Source organism: Rhodamnia argentea, chromosome 3 (genome assembly GCF_020921035.1).
Source record: "Rhodamnia argentea isolate NSW1041297 chromosome 3, ASM2092103v1, whole genome shotgun sequence".
In the NCBI taxonomy this organism is placed as follows: Eukaryota; Viridiplantae; Streptophyta; class Magnoliopsida; order Myrtales; family Myrtaceae; genus Rhodamnia; species Rhodamnia argentea.
Window position 1 is genome coordinate 4,798,633 of NC_063152.1, and position 14,602 is coordinate 4,813,234.

At 38.9% G+C, this 14,602-nt stretch overlaps 1 long non-coding RNA gene across 1 annotated transcript; it reads right to left on the minus strand.

Moving 5' to 3' along the window:
- Nucleotides 1–1,492: 1,492 nt before the first annotated feature.
- Nucleotides 1,493–2,410, minus strand: LOC115730566. Its single transcript, XR_007197925.1, has 3 exons — nucleotides 2,126–2,410; nucleotides 1,913–2,053; nucleotides 1,493–1,826 (listed from the first exon to the last, which is right to left on the minus strand). It is a non-coding gene; the product is annotated as an uncharacterized LOC115730566 (long non-coding RNA).
- Between the last annotated feature and the right edge of the window lie 12,192 nt (nucleotides 2,411–14,602).

Consider the following 14,602-nt stretch of genomic DNA (forward strand, 5'->3'; position numbering starts at 1 on the left):
CTTGTGCCCAAAGTGCCTCATCCGGAGTGTCTTGATCAATACCGCCCTATCAGTCTATGCAACTATTCCTACAAAATTATTTCCAAACTTCTTGCCAATCGGTTGAAGCCATTATTGCCAACTATAGTAGCAAAGGAACAAAGCGCGTTCATTGCAGGACGGCAAATTCAAGACAACATACTGATAGTCCAGGAAGTCCTCCACCGGCTCCGCACTCGTCATCGACAACGAAGATATCAGGCTGTTCTTAAACTTGATATGCGCAAAGCTTATGATCGCGTTGAATGGGATTTTCTGGAGGATTGTCTTCTCAGAATGGGTTTTGCCATGCAGTGGGTCTCTTGGATCATGTCTTGTGTTCGATCTGTTTCTTTCAGTGTCAAGCTCAACGGGACTCCGCTACCCTCTTTCTACCCATCTAGAGGACTGCGTCAGGGCGATCCACTGTCGCCATACCTTTTTATCCTGGTTTCTAATGTACTTTCTTCTATGCTAGCTGCAGCTATACAGGATGGCAGCTTATCCGGTATTAAACTCAATCGCTATTGCCCAAAGCTGTCGCACCTTCTCTTCGCAGATGATTCCATCTTTTTTATGGATGGAAAACTTTCAGAGTGTCAGATTTTCGCGCAGATCCTCCACCAGTACTGTTATGCATCGGGACAAGTTGTGAACCTGAACAAGTCAGGTGTCCTTTTTAGTAGCCATTGTCCATCTACATTGAAACAAATGTTGGCCAGAGAATTGCGAGTACCAGAGATTTCCCAGACAGGGAAGTACCTTGGGCTGCCTTCTGATTGGGGGCAAACCAAAAAACAACTTTTTTCTTGGATATTAGCTCGGGTTCATAGTAAGCTAGAGGGATGGAAGGAAAAGCTTTTCTCCATGGCTGGAAAAGAAATCTTAATAAAGGCTGTTATCCAAGCGATTCCGCAATATGCTATGTCAGTGTTTAAGGTGCCTATCTCTATATGTCGGGCTATTGAGCGGCGTGTAGCATCATTCTGGTGGAGAAACTACGAGGCTCAAACAGGGCTACATTGGAAGAGTTGGGACCTATTGAAGCACAGTAAACAAGAAGGTGGTTTAGGCTTCCGAGATCTCACTTCTTTTAACATGGCCATGCTGGGGAAGACAGCATGGAGGCTGCATTCCAACCCCTGTAGCCTTTGGGCGACACTTTTTAAAGGCCTTTACTTCCTGCACTCCAGTTTTTGGGAAGCGACTCGAGGGGGTCGACCCTCGTGGGGTTGGCAAAGCATCTTAGCTGGAAGAGATCGTATTGCCCCCTATGTCCAATGGCAAGTGGGTGACGGCACACGAATTCGCATCAGATCAGACTGCTGGTTACCCTCTGGCACTATTGGTGGCGTACCACAAGTGGGTGAACCTCACTGGGTTGCAGATCTCATCACATCATCCACCCAATGGAATGAATCCTTGGCTAGTACATTTTTCTCATCACAAATTGTCCGAGAGATTCTAGCAGTTCCACTCAATCCACTTCGCCCTAATGACCGTTTAGTCTGGCCACTATCTACTCAAGGAACTTATTCTGTGAAAACAGCTTATACAAAGATTCGTGCTGCCACCCCTATACAGCCGACAACTAACCCATCTTCATCCTACCGGTGCCCCCCCTCACTATGGCAGCATATATGGAGACTTGCAGTGCCCCCCAGAATCAAACATTTCTTATGGCGCATCTGTCAAAACGCGTTACCTACTGCAGTTAACTTATGCAAGCGTAAGATTTTACCTGACTCGCGATGCTCTCTTTGCCTACGCCAACCGGAAACCCTTGAGCACTTATTCTTGCTGTGTTCCTGGACTAAGCATGTGTGGACAAACCCAGAGATTAATATACATATTGATCCAACGAAGGTTACAAGGATTGAGGATTGGCTATTACAATGTTGGCAAGCTGACCTCCATCATCAGGGCCCGTCCCCGCCAATGGTGGCTCAGACTTTGTGGCACCTCTGGAAGGCCCGTAACAGTTTTATATTCCGGCGGCAACGTCCCGATCCTTGGCGCGTCATCAGCACAGCATCTGCAAATGTTACAAACTTCACCCGCTGGAATCCTAGTAACAAAAACCCCAAATCAGGATGTACTCCAGTACCTTTTCGGTGGACACCTCCCCCAGCAGGTACTCTGAAAATCAATGTTGACGGATCCCTTTTTCCTGGAGACTCTACTGGCGCCATCGCTGGCATTATTCGCAATGATCAAGGCTGTTGTGTTGGGGGATTTGCCAACTTCGCCAATGCCTCTGAACCCGAGCAGATTGAAGCCATAGCATGCAGAGATGCAATTCGCTTCTGTTTTGAACAGCAGCTGACGGCGCCCGTTCTTATTGAATCAGATTGTTCCAATGTGATCACAGATCTTGCCCTGCTCCGACGAATTTCCCCTTCGGCGATCGAACCTGAGCTCTCTCTATCAGCTTCGTGGAAGACGTACCCTATTCTGCAGGAATGCTGCTTCTTCATGGATCGCATATCTGGATTTCTGGGCTTTCGGTACTGCCCACGTGAGGCCAACCAGGCTGCTCATTGGTTGACCAAAAAAAAAAAAATGCAGGTCACTGACTCATATTTTAACTCATATTTAGTAAAATGGATGGTATATGGATTTTTTAAAATTTCATACATGGATCTAAATGGGTCCAAGGGAGCAACGCCTAAGTAAAAATAGGTTTTAATGAGTCAGAAAGAAACCCAGTTTCGACCCATTTGATAACCGGCAAAGAAAAAGGTCCAACCATGGCATCAACCCATGCCTTACCAGAGACAAATCCTCCGCCTTCCGAGCGCTGCGGGCAGCGCCGCCACCATGATTTTCACGGTCGCGTGCATAAGCAACGGGAACACAATCGTCAGCATCGACATCAGAATGAAGACCACGTGTTCATCCATCGTCTAGCAGAAGACGACGAAGAGGGGCTCGTCGGAGAAAGTAGATGAAGCGCCATCATGACAACGAAGACCATGAGCGAGATCGAATGCAAAAGGAGGCCAAGGAAGTGGATGAGGCGAAGGAAAATGGCGTAATTGGTGCAGAAGGAGATATTGATCGGGACAAGAGGGAGGGCCGCCTAAGGGAGCGAATGTCAAGAATGAGCTTCCATAGACCTCTTCAACTTCCGGCTGCCCATAGGATCCGAGTCGCTCACCTCAATCGCCTCCGGCTCCGGGGCTGCCGCCTCGCCACACAGTTCGGTGTTCTGGAAATGGAAGATCTTGGTGTTAAGCTACGGCTCCGTCGAGATGATGTTCGAGCTATTGACAATACCAACCCGAACCCGCCCCTGCTGTCCCAACCGTGAACGGCGCAACGCCAGGAGGTGGAAGGCCGCCGGAGAGGAAGTCGTTGGTGGCTAGGCGGAGGTCTGAGAGGCTGATGGGCGTTGGTTTCGGTGGTTTAGTCGGATTGCTTCTGCAAATGGTGCCCTTGTAATTGGTTTACGGAGGAGGAGCTGCAGACGGAGGAGGGAGAGGAAGGAGGGAAAAAGACAAAAGGAAAATAATAAAAATGAAAATAAAAATAAAAATATCTTTTACAAAATTTTAAAAAATTATTAAATTTGTATTGCAATAAAGAATTTTAGCAATATTATTTTTTAATCAAATTATTAGAACAAGTATTATATGATTTAGTTAAATAAAGAAATGTTTAAGAAATATGGATTGGGTATGGGTCGGATCGGGTATAGATCATTAAATTTGTACTGTGTAAAAATGAGTTAAAACGAGTTAAATGAATTAATATGGTTTAGACCATATTCGACTCGGCTCAAACTCAACCCGGCCCACCCGCTTGACACTTCTAGAATTAATAAAGTTAAAAAGTTTATGATTGAATTAAGATATAAATTTAGGATTGATTAGACATTTTCCCATCTTTCTTCCTAATTAACTATGTAAGAGCTTTAAAAAAAAAAAAACTATGTAAGAGCTTTACCTATTAAATTCTTTCCAATATCTACGCTAGCCCTATTTTATCCATCATGTATTTTTTAGCCCTCGGAATGTAGAAGTATCCGAAATTCGAAAACTAAGCAACGCTCTTACTTATCACTTAATTTATGGCTATGTTAGTTTAATTGAAGATGAATAATTTAGAAAATTTTTTTAAAAAATAATTCCTTATATCGTGTACAAAAATGAATGGATGAATAATATTTTCATCATCCATGAATATATTTGGGCATAAATTGTTGTTGATAGTGAAAACACTTTTCATTACCTAGTCATTTATTTTCGCAAAACAAATGCATCCAAGTTGATTTTGAAAAAAGAAGAGCACAAATAATATTGATCACTAGCTTAATGGTGTCTCTGCTTTTGAAAGAGTACTAAATAGAGAGTTGAGAATCTATGCTAAATGTATGCATGAGCTGTTGCATACATTTAAATTGGGTCATTTATAATAAATCAACTCAACAAATCGCTCTTTTCCAAGAAGCTTAACCTAAAAGAAAGTTATTGGCTTTTTTTTTAATCAAGTTATTTTGCTTTTTTGCCTCTTGTGATGGCCCGAAAAATGTTAGCTTTTAGCTTGGCTTAAATGGCTATATAATTTGCTTGGGTCGAAAGACTTCGAAAACACACCACATCTTGAAAAGGTCGCATGTAACAGCATAAGTGCAGCCGCATGGGTAACGGAAAGAGCTCCAAAACAGAATTTTGTTCCCTTCTCATGACCCTCACATGTCATATGGATCAATCATGTCCGTTTATGCTAAAATCAGGATCGATAAGATTTTGGCATTTGATACAATCATGGAAAGTTGTTCTCTCTCTCCCTTCTCATGACCCTCACATGTCATATGGATCAATCATGTCCGTTTATGCTAAAATCAGGATCGATAAGATTTTGGCATTTGATACAATCATGGAAAGTTGTTCTCTCTCTCTATATATATATTGGCCGTGAACAGGTTAAAATCTAGTTACACGTTCAAACCTATATTGACGCAAAATCTAAACTTGAATCACATGGCCAAGATTAGCTTCCCTAGCTTTTAGCTGAGACTTTGTTGGCTTCTTTTGTCATATGAGATACATGCACAAAATGCTTAGCATGTTTAAACTTTCGATTTTTTTTGCGCATTGCAAACTAAAGTAATATCAATCAAGTTCTAGGTTAGTACACAACCCAACTACTAAACCGAATGTGCTAAAATTTCTAGGTGATCATAGAGAAATCACATTGATCTGAACTCCTAGGAAGCTTCGTAATGCGTTGCAAAAGGTTCTTTGAAAAATTGTCTGAGCAATGCTATGAGCAGTCTATGCATAGCTCATCCAAAATAGCATGATTCTCACCTCTAAAAGTTGCTTATCAATGGCATCAAACTTGCAAATTGTAATGTACTTAAGCGACGACAGGAAACACTGAGGCGCTGGGTCCAATGTCTCTTCATCTTTTCCAGAGTCCATAACCAAGCCCTAATTCACAATTACATATCAATCAACTTCCACATTCGATCATTGGTCTTGTAGATAACATGGAATGCAGTAAGAGGAAACAATAACGACATAATAGTTACCCCACCAAATCTAATGCTGATCAAATGAGATGAGTTGTTGAGCATTGCAAGAAGTCCTTTACAATCCAACTTCACACGACCCACGTTGAATTCCAAGACTAGGAGGCAAGAGAAGACTGGGAAGGAATCGAGCAAATCCTTTCTTATGTTGAACTCCCGATAACAAATTCAAAGAACAGATGATTAGATTGCCAAAGCCAATCTAAATTTTGAAAATCTCCAAGTCATAAACTAGTGACAGAACAATACCTATTGGTTTCGCTGGAGCGACTTTAGAAATAGCAGAGAAATGAGGAATTTGGATACACTGAAGAGTCTTCAAGATCAGAATGCCTTGCTCGGGAAACGATGTACGAAGGAAGTTGAAAATGGCGGGACTTATTGAGCGTCGACTGGGTTTCCAGTTTGGGCCCGTCCGCTCATTCCTTTCAATTGGGAAATGCCTTTCTTATTCGCCTATCATGGCTCGAAATTATCGCGATTGATTTGAAATAAAACTCGAAGTTAATCGCTATTAATTCAAAATCGCATCCTTTTGATGTTTCTTACGACACTCGAAGTGTTTGCAGAGTAAGCCCGAAGACGGAAACAGATGACCAGAGGGAATAATTAATAAAAAAAATAAGTTATTATTCAATTAAATGTGTATTTATTTCACTAAAAGCTGGTTATGGCTGAAAACAAACGGAAAAAGATGAATAATTTAGAAACTTTTTTTAAAAAATAATTTCTTACATCATGTACAAAAATGAAAGGGTGAATAATATTTTCATCATCCATGAATATATTTGGGCATAAATTGTTGTCGGTAATGAAATACTTTTCATTACCTAGTCATTTATTTTCGCAAAACAAACGCATCCAAGTCGATTTTGAAAAAAGAAGAGCACAATAAATATTGATCACTAACTTAATGGTGTCTCTGCTTTTGAAAGTGTACTAAATAGAGACTTTAGAATCTATGCCAAATCTATGCATGAGCTGTTGCGTTTATTTAAATTGGGCAGCATTTACAGTAAATCAACTCAACAAATCGCTCTTTTACAAGAAGCTTAACCTAAAAGAAAGTTATTGGCTTTTTTTTTAGTCAAGTTATTTTGCTTTTTTTCCTCTTGTGATGGCCCGAAAAATGTTAGCTTTTAGCTTGGCTTAAATGGCTATATAATTTGCTTGGGTCGAAAGACTTCGAAAACACACCACATCTTGAAAAGGTCGCATGTAACAGCATAAGTGCAGCCACATGGGTAACGGAAAGAGCTCCAACACAGAATTTTGTTCCCTTCTCATGACCCTCACATGTCATATGGATCAATCATGTCCGTTTATGCTAAAATCAGGATCGATAAGATTTTGGCATTTGATACAATCATGGAAAGTGGTTCTCTCTCTCTCCCTTCTCATGACCCTCACATGTCATATGGATCAATCATGTCCGTTTATGCTAAAATCAGGATCGATAAGATTTTGGCATTTGATACAATCATGGAAAGTTGTTCTCTCTCTCTATATATATATTGGCCGTGAACAGGTTAAAATCTAGTTACGCGTTCAAACCTATATAGACGCAAAATCTAAACTTGAATCACATGGCCAAGATTAGCTTCCCTAGCTTTTAGCTGAGACTTTGTTGGCTTCTTTTGTCATATGAGATACATGCACAAAATGCTTAGCATGTTTAAACTTTCGATTTTTTTTGCGCATTGCAAACTAAAGTAATATCGATCAAGTTCTAGGTCAGTACACAACCCAAGTACTAAACCGAATGTGCTAAAATTTCTAGGTGATCATAGAGAAATCACATTAATCTGAACTCCTAGGAAGCTTCGTAATGCGTTGCAAAACGTTCTTTCAAAAATTGTCTGAGCAATGCTCTGAGCAGTCTATGCATAGCTCATCCAAAACAGCATGATTCTCACCACTAAAAGTTGCTTATCAATGGCATCAAACTTGCAAATTGTAATGTACTTAAGTGACGACAGGAAACATTGAGGCGCTGGGTCCAATGTCTCTTCGTCTTTTCTAGAGTCCATAACCAAGCCCTAATTCACAATTACATATCAATCAACTTCCACACTTGATCATTGGTTTTGTAGAAAACATGGAATGCAGTAAGAGGAAACAATAACAACAGAATAGTTACCCGGCCAAATCTAATGCTGATCAAATGAGAAGAGTTGCTGAGCATTGCAAGAAGTCCTTGACAATCCAACTTCACACGACCCACGTTGAATTCCAAGACTAGGAGGCAAGAGAAGATTGTGAAGGAACCGAGCAAATCCTTTCTTATGTTGAACTCTCGATAACAAATTCAAAGAACAGATGATTAGACTGCCAAAGCCAATCTAAATTTTGAAAATCTCCAAGTCATAAACTACTGACAATACAATACCTATTGGTTTTGCTGGAGCGACTTTAAAAATAGCAGAGAAATGAGGAATTTGGATACACTGAAGAGAGTCTTCAGGATCGGAATGCCTTGCTCGGGAAACGATGTACGAAGCAAGTTGAAAATGGCGGGATAGGAATTGGACTTATTGAGCGTCGACTGGGTTTCCAGTTTGGGCCTATCGGCTCATTCCTTTCAATTGGGAAATGCCGTTCTTATTCGCCTATCATGGCTCGAAATTATCGCGATTGATTTGAAATAAAACTCGAAGTTAATCGCGATTAATTCGAAATCGCATCCTTTTGATGTTTCTTACGACACTCGAAGTGTTTGCAGAGGAAGCCCGAAGATGGAAACAGGTGACCGGAGAGAATAATTAATGAAAAAATAAGTTATTATTCAATTAAATGTGTATTTATTTCACTAAAAGCTGGTTATGGCTGAAAACAAACGGAAAAAGATGAATAATTTAGAAAATTTTTTTAAAAAATAATTTCTTACATCGTGTTAAAAAATGAAAGGATGAAAAATATTTTCATCATCCATGAGTATATTTAGGCATAAATTGTTGTCGATAATGAAAATATTTTTCATTACCACTCATTTATTTTCGCAAAACAAACGCATCCAAGTTGATTTTGAAAAAAGAAGAGCACAATAAATATTGATCACTAGCTTAATGGTGTCTCTGCTTTTGAAAGAGTACTAAATAGAGAGTTGAGAATCTATGCAAAATGTATGCATGAGCTGTTGCATTTATTTAAATTGGGTCATTTACAACAAATCAACTCTACAAATCGCTCTTTTCCAAGAAGCTTAACCTAAAAGAAAGTTATTGGCTTTTTTTTTTGCTTTTTTTCCTCTTGTGATGGACCCAAAAATGTTAGCTTTTGGCTTGGCTTAAATGGCTATATAATTTGCTTGGGTCGAAAGACTTAAAAAACACACCACATCTTGAAAAGGTCGCATGTAACAGCACAAGTGCAGCCACATGGGTAACGGAACGAGCTCCAAAACAGAATTTTGTTCCCTTCTCATGACCCTCACATGTCATATGAATCAATCATGTCGGTTTATGCTAAAATCAGGATCGATAAGATTTTAGCATTTGATACAATCATGGAAAGTTGTTCTATATATATATATATATTGGCCATGATCAGCTTAAAATCTAGTTACGCGTTCAAACCTATATTGACGCAAAATCTAAACTTGAATCACATGGCCAAGATTAGCTTCCCTAGCTTTTAGCTAAGACTTTGTTGGCTTCTTTACTTTTAGCTAAGACTTTGTTGGCTTCTTTTGTCATATGAGATGCATGCACAAAATGCTTAGCATGTTTAAACTTTCGATTTTTTTTGTGCATTGCAAACTAAAGTAATATCGATCAAGTCCTAGGTCAGTACACAACCCAACTACTAAACCGAATGTGCTAAAATTTCTAGGTGATCATAGAGAAATCACATTGATATGAACTCCTAGGAAGCTTCGTAATGCGTTGCAAAACGTTCTTTGAAAAATTGTCTGAGCAGTGCTCTGAGCAGTCTATGCATAGCTCACCCAAAACAGCATGATTCTCATCGCTAAAAGTTGCTTATCAATGGCATCAAACTTGCAAATTGTAATGTACTTAAGCGACAACGGGAAACACTGAGGCACTGGGTCCAATGTCTCTTCATCTTTTCCAGAGTCCATAACCAAGCCCTAAGTCACAATTACATATCAATCAACTTCCACACTTGATCATTGGTTTTGTAGATAACATGGAATGCAGTAAGAGGAAACAATAACGACAGAATAGTTACCCGGCCGAATCTAATGTTGATCAAATGAGAAGAGTTGCTAAGCATTGCAAGAAGTCCTTTACAATCCAACTTCACACGACCCACGTTGAATTCCAAGAGTAGGAGGCAAGAGAAGACTGGGAAGGAATCGAGCAAATCCTTTCTTATGTTGAACTCCCGATAACAAATTCAAAGAACAGATGATTAGATTGCCAAAGCCAATCTAAATTTTGAAAATCTCCAAGTCATAAACTAGTGACAATACAATACCTATTGGTTTTGCTGGAGTGACTTTAAAAATAGCAGAGAAATGAGGAATTTGGATACACTGAAGAGCGTCTTCAAGATCGGAATGCCTTGCTCGGGAAACGATGTACGAAGCAAGTTGAAAATGGCGGGATAGGAATTGGACTTATTGAGCGTCGACTGGGTTTCAAGTTTGGGCTCGTCGGCTCATTCCTTTCAATTGGGAAATGCCTTTCTTATTCGCCTATCATGGCTCGAAATTATTGCGATTGATTTGAAATAAAACTCGAAGTTAATCGCGATTAATTCGAAATCGCATCCTTTTGATGTTTCTTACGACACTCGAAGTGTTTGCAGAGGAAGCCCGAAGACGGAAACAGATGACCAGAGGGAATAATTAATGAAAAAATAAGTTATTATTCAATTAAATGTGTATTTATTTCACTAAAAGCTGGTTATGGCTGAAAACAAACGGAAAAAGATGAATAATTTAGAAACTTTTTTTAAAAAATAATTTGTTACATTGTGTACAAAAATGAAAGGATGAATAATATTTTCATCATCCATGAATATATTTAGGCATAAATTTTTGTCGATAATGAAAATATTTTTCATTACCTAGTCATTTATTTTCGCAAAACAAACGCATCCAAGTTGATTTTGAAAAAAGAAGAGCACAATAAATATTGATCACTAGCTTAATGGTGTCTCTGCTTTTGAAAGAGTACTAAATAGAGAGTTGAGAACCTATGCCAAATGTATGCATGAGCTATTGCATTTATTTAAATTGGGTCATTTACAATAAATCAACTCAACAAATGGCTCTTTTCCAAGAAGCTTAACCTAAAAGAAAGTTATTGGCTTTTTTTTTAATCAAGTTATTTTGCTTTTTTTCCTCTTGTGATGGTCCCAAAAATGTTAGCTTTTGGCTTGGCTTAAATGGCTATATAATTTGCTTGGGTCGAAAGACTTCAAAAACACACCACATCTTGAAAAGGTCGCATGTAACAGCACAAGTGCAGCCACATGGGTAACGGAAAGAGCTCCAAAACAGAATTTTGTTCCCTTCTCATGACCCTCACATGTCATATGAATCAATCATGTCGGTTTATGCTAAAATCAGGATCGATAAGATTTTAGCATTTGATACAATCATGGAAAGTTGTTCTCTCTCTCTCTCTCTCTCTCTCTCTCTATATATATATATATATAGTTTTCAGATGGGCCAAAGTTTTTAAAGTTGAGAGTACTTTCGAATAGAGAAATATCGGAGTTACAAGTTTTATATACTCGTTTGACACTCTTAAGGAGATTAATAATGCCGAACCAAACTAAATCTCATTAATACAAACTATAATAAGAAGGACGTTAGCAAGCAGACATAGTGTCACAGTGGACCAACATTGTCTTGCATTACATAGTCTAAATATATATTCATGTCGAATTGTCGATGGCCGTGCCCTTGCCCGGCCTTGATCCAACAATTAGGTAGAAAGTTCTATTAATTGTGAATCACTAAGCAACAACGCCCGCTCCACAAAGCCCGAGAATTCCATTCTATCAAAGGACATTGACTCATTAAAATCGAGATAAGGAACGACGCCCACAAATACTTCCACCTTCTTTTGCAATGCAATTGTCTTCACGTTTTTAAAGGAAGAAAACCCAGGATGTTGGACCAGGAAGAGAACACCAACGGATTTGAACTTTCTTTAGGGGAACTCAGAAGCTTGCCTTCCTTAGAACAAAGTATTAAGTCTTTCTATCAATTGTATTAATATCGTTGTCACCTTGACCGCCGCCGTCCCCTGCCGCCCCCACCACCATCCGCCGCCGACCACTGCCATGCATCATCACGCCCTGCCCTCCCGTGCTTCCTCCGGCGGGATCCATCCACGACATTGGTGGTCTCCCCTCCACCTTCCATGACGAACTCTCTAAGACTTCCGATGCTGTTCTTGTGTCCAACAATGTCTATCTTTAGAGTTCGCTGCGGATGAGTGCAGGAGGAGCATGTCTTTTATGTTGTTCTGCGAGTGTGTGAGGAAGGAAATGCCTTCTTAGGCAGTTGGAAAAAAGAGACGAGACAATGATTTGTCTCAAAACATGTGCTCTCTCTTGTGTGCTTTCAATTTCTCCCTATAACACAAAATCAGGATCAAGATGGTCTAGGAAGAATTCTTGAATGCTGCCGGGTTCATGCAAGTTCAAAACATTCACGACCTCTGGTTTTTAGGAGTTTCACGTGAATGAAAAATATTTTATTGCATGAAAGTTTTTTTGTAATATCATTTTTTATTTTATTTACTAATTTTTTTATTGTTTAATTTGCTCTTTTTATTTGATCTGAAGTTTTTATCTGGTAACATATACATATGAAAAGCTTAAAATAGGTTCAATGAGTGATATACAATTTCTTAGAATATTAGTGTGATTGGTAATATGGGTCAAAACGGGTTGGTTCAGGTATGGGTCGATTGCAGGTCGGGTTGAGTATGGGTTATTGAATATGGGTCAAAACAGGTTAGGCGGATCAATGTGGGTCGGACCATATTCGACCCAACCTAAACCCGGCCTAACCTGACCCATTTGACACCTCCTGGAATAGGCGATTCTTTTTTTCTTTAAGATTACGTTGACCAAGGGATGTTAAAACTGGATAGATTATTTGAAATGCGTCTACTATAATCAACCTGGGAGAAAATATAAAATGAACATGAGGTAATAACTCCATATTGATCCGAACCAACCCACCTATATGCTCCCATTTTTAATAAAATTCCGTGTAGAAGCATACAAGTACCATAATGTGCTTCTCCATGGATGTATGGTAACCATGTATGTAAGAGTATAATCGGTAATTTAATAGCAAAAGCAATAAGAAATTCAGTGCCACCGGATATGAGCCACTGACATCGAGCTTGTTTTTCAGAGACATGGCGCCTATCTTTCTTGAGAGCTGCTCCTTTGTCCATTGCTCCAGCACTTACTCACGGTGAAAGCATGAAGGAGGAAACTAAATGAAGATAGAATGATGTCCCTTAGACAACTCTAGGCAGATTTGACAAGCTAACTCGGGATCCCGAGAATGTTCAAATCATGCATATTGAAAGCTTCTTTATCCAATGAACGATTCCAATGTGAACAATATCCATATGGCCCTCATGACCAGGAACCACGGATGATGACACTCAAAATACTTCTCACAATTCCACTCTCCAACCAAACGTGGCACAGAACCTCAACGAATGGAGGGTGCAAGCTCTTTTCCAGTAGGTTGTTCAAGCGTGTCAATCTCAAAAAAAAAAAAAAACAAAAAAGTTGTTAGACCAAAACCATTCGTAACTCCATCAATTACTCGTCTATCATAAAAATGAATTAGTTCAGCTAAGGTCCTTCAGCCATTTTATCAAACGGTATAAATGCGTCAGCCACCATCAGTTGTACCATCAATATTACCACCAAATACCTAGAATATTGATAGAACACTTAAATAATAAAGCCAAGCTTAAACTTTTAGAACAATTATCAGTGGTTTCATAAATTCTCACATGGCATCGGGAGGTCTTGAGTTCAAATCTTTCCAGGCCCATTTGCCTAGACTTTATCTACGTCCCCAATTAAATATTTCCACGCTTAGTATTAGGCAAAAATAGAAGATAATAAGCTTGAGAGGGAGTCAAGTAATATTTAAATATTAAATCGTGCTTTCAAACTTAAACTTTAAGAATAGTTGGGAGTGCTTCCACAAAATTTTACATTAAAAGTTTAAGCTTTAGATGAGTGCGTGATTTAATATTTCAAATATCCTACTATTCCCTCATGGTTACTCTAGTCTTTTTCCTAGTAATAACTATTGAAATATTTAATTGGTGAGGCAAATAAGGCCTGAAAAGATTTGAACTCTAAGATTAAACTTTTAAAACAGGTGATTCTACATAATCTTGCAAATAGTTTTCAACAATGTAAGGATATTTGTGATCTAAAATTCCTCACCAAAATTTGTCATATAAAATATTTCATTCTGGAATTCAATTGTTAAATGGACATCAATATTTCAGGTAAGTTTAAAGTCAAAATTAAAAATTAATGACAATGCGGTACCGCTTTGTATTAATTTTAATGTTTTTTTGGTAATTTAGTAATATAGGGCATGAACTTTTTATTTTGGCTCAGGGTGGCCCTCATTTCATTATTGAAGTGGCTCTAAATTGGCCAAATCAATCTCTATGAGGCCTTGAATTTGCCAATTTAGCCAAACCTTCGCCGCCCAACAAGCGGCGAGCACGTGCATGTCCGTGAATTTTCTGGCTGGACTTTTAATTTGTCAAAAAGTTCTCGATAAATTGGAATCCATAAAAACTAAAAGCCCCGATTGCTTTCACAAATTTTTCTCTTTCCTTTCTTTGTTTGCGTCATACATTGGCATGAAAAAATTACTAGAAAAGTCCTAATATATTGTACTTGTGCCAATTCAGTCTTAATGTTTCAATTTGATCAACTGAGTCCTAAATCTTTTAAAAATTTGCCAATGTATCCTAAGTTATTTGTTAATTATGTCTCGATGCTATTCTCGATTGATTTGGAATTGCATGAGTATGATGTTTTTCGGCACACTCGAAATATTTG